Source organism: Pinus tabuliformis, chromosome 1_2 (assembly GCF_031772625.1).
Source record: "Pinus tabuliformis cultivar Carrire ecotype Pingquan chromosome 1_2, CPIR1, whole genome shotgun sequence".
NCBI classification, from domain to species: domain Eukaryota; kingdom Viridiplantae; phylum Streptophyta; class Pinopsida; order Pinales; family Pinaceae; genus Pinus; species Pinus tabuliformis.
The window spans coordinates 971887466-971891009 of NC_142298.1; positions in this window are offsets into that span (position 1 = coordinate 971887466).

The window sequence follows — 3544 nt, forward strand, 5'->3', positions numbered from 1 at the left end:
AATAATATTTTTTCAAAGCATACTGCCAGAGGATTACTATGTAGCTTACTTGTAAAAACTTTCTTCTTTCAAACCACAGGGTCAAAGAACTAATCTGAATAAAAAACCACAGGTTCAAAGACGTAATCTGAATATTCTTTTATTGGCAATACCCACACATCAAACATAAATCTTTAATAAACACAAAATATAACAGGGTTCATAGATAACAAATTTCATAACTCCCACAGATCACTCATCAATATCTAAAATATAAGCAATATAACGGAGTTCATAGCTCCCAACAGATCAAACACACATAGATAAAGCAGCAGTATAGGCTTGCAGATTAAGAAGAACAGCCCTAGTCTGGCCTGTCTGGTACCATCTTAACAGCTACCATTATTAAAGTTGAGAGCATAGGTTAAAATATCATAATTGAATCTGAACTATGATGATATCCTTGGCTTATTCATTCTTCCCAACGATGCCTTGAGCTTGCACAGGACATGAGGCTTCCTACTTATTTTTCTGCAACATCCCAACTTGAAGCGATCATCATCCTCCATCACAAAACCTCTCTGCAGACGACCCATTTTAGCACTGACCCTACGCCAATCGCACTGCGGAGGTCTTTTATTGGTGCCCAAAGATACAAGCTTCTTTTTCTGGGAAGTATCATCACGGATCCGACGATAGCTATCAGTGAAAAATAATCCCATGATCGTAATGAAATCAACGGATTTTCTCCTCTGGTTTTGCCGCTCTAGCAAAGATCTCTGTGATAACCTATAAAACCCGTTTTCTGCATAAAATCATCTTATAATAGATAGCCACTAATTAATGATCAGCCATTAACAGCACTACAAACAATACAATTATTCTCCACTGCTCAACATTATTATCTTCCACTTCATTCTCTCGAATTCAGTTCTGTTTAAAGTTTCACTACATTCTTGAAATTCTAAATGTTATTTGAAGTGTATAATAGATAGCCACTTATTAATGATCAGCCATTAACAGCACTACAAACAATACAATTATTCTCCACTGCTCAACATTATTATCCTCCACTTCATTCTCTCGAATTCAGTTCTGTTTAAAGTTTTACTACATTCTTGATCTGTGAAAAAATTTGTGGTGAAATAGTGATTTATATTGGTTTTTGATTGTATATATAGATAAAAATTTGTGGTGAAATTTTGATCTCTATTGTTTAAATTGGTTTTTTGATTGCATATATAGATTCAGTGCTCTAGTAAACCCATGAGCCAGTTAGATTGTAAAAAATTCACTAGTCAAACTTTGTGATTTCAATAAATCCTTAAAGACAAATTAAAAACTAGAAACCTAACATTTATGATTGGTAAATTATGAAATAATGAACCATATTTATATAAAAATATTTTAATTTATAATTTTTTTATATAATTTTTTTTTATAAATTTTATTTTATTTTTTATAATTCTTTAACAAATTTAATTCTAAAATTTTTCACACCCTCAATGTTGTATTCTCTCCTATGACAGATTTTTAAAAGATCAGGGAAGAATTTGCCAAGTACGTTTCTAATTTAATCCTTCCTCAAGATATATATTTGAATTTTTTTCCCCACAAATATACATAATCAAAGGTCAATCTGGACTTTATATAAATGAAAATGGGCAAATCCCTAAAATGTGAAAGTCTTAGGATTCGATGCCCACAAGTAATATGTTGGAGTATTTTGATAAAGCTAAAAGGGTAAATGGTCTATACGATAAAGGTCCACTTTCGTTTACTTAGGGACACTTTAGGGACACTATGGTTAATTGGTATATTTTAATTACACGTTGTTTAACATACTTTGAATTAAATAGTGATAAATTGTAAATTTGATTTTAAGTTTAGTTTAAATTATTCCAATAAATGATTTATTTTTATAATTAGATTTAGAGGCACTCTTCAATTTAGTACAGGAGAGATGTTGTAATGTTTAACATTTTGACTTTGTCAAAATAAAATAAAATAAAAATATATTTTGAAAAAAATAAAGAATAAAAAACTAAAAACTTGATACTAATCAAATTAAACAAAACAGGGAAAACTTCGAAAATGAGGATAACAACCACTATTGCTTGACACACCAATATGTGTGTCTATTTTGGAATAGGGTTTCTAGAATTTTAATTAAATTATCAATGATTATTAGGTAGATGGTACAAATTTAATCTCAATAAAATATTCTAGAATATTTTTACACAAGTATCACAAATCAAAGGTTGACCTTATTCCAAAATAGGCATTCTTATCAACTTAATTAATGTATTTATATAAATTAAATGGCTAGCTGGTAAAGGAAACATTGAAAATGAGGATAACAACCACTATTTCTTGTATGTGTGTCTATTTTGGAATAGGGTTTCTAGAATTTTAATTGAATTATCAATAATTATTAAGTAGATGGTACAGATTTAATCTCCATAAAATATTCTAGAATATTTTTACTAGTATCACAAATCAAAGGTTGACCTTATTCCAAAATAGGCATTCTTATCAACTTAATTAATGTTTTATATAAATTAAATGGCTAGCTGGTAAAGGTTGATAGACATCAAAACACTTATTTCATAATACTTCTCATAACCAAGTGGTTGGCACAATGAAATTTAAATATTTATTATCTATTTAATTTATATAGCACAAGATTTGAATCCAAGGCTTTTGGTTCATCAGACTTTATTTCCACAACCATTGCCACTTGAGCTATCCAAGGGAACAATATTAGAGTTGTTATTTATATAATATTATATAATATTTTTAGATATCCACTTTAGTGTAGTTGTTTTTTATTATTATTATTATTTGTTTACATTTACATTATTAATTATCAAATAAGGTTATATACATTATTGCATCGAGACTAGAGATATTGTAATGTAATGTTTATCATTTTGACTAAGTCAAATTAAAAAAAAAGATTAATGTGATGTAAACTAAACATTTTAACTCAGTCAAATAAAATAAAATAAGAAAATAAAAACAAGCTTACAAAAGTAAAATGATCCATGGTATTAAGAATCCATGGTATTGACCCATTGTAGTCATGGGGAATATAGCCTATTTAAAGGGGGAAATTAAACTAGCCTAGATCCATCTTAATTTCAGTTCTACCAAGCGCCAAGAGAGATAAAATCTCTTGAGGTGTGGGAAAAGAGATTTATCGGGTTAGATCCATCTTAAATATAAATATACCAAGCTTCTAGAGGGATCAAGTCTAGAGTTAAGATGGAACTATGCTGAAACTTTTGAATTCCACAATGTGTTTCCCAATCCTTCCAATAAGCTTCATCATAACAAATACCTTAGAAAAATACCATGAACAAAACCATGAGTTGTAAAAAAATGAGCCCAAAACAATGAATAATAAATTATTAATTTAATTTAATTTTTGTTTGTGAGAGTCAAAATTTTTATGCTTACATTAAAAAATATCTTTCATACTCGTTATTATATTTATATAAAATAATATTTTTGAAATTAAATTATATTTAAAATTATATAATAAAGGTTTGCCTCATAACAC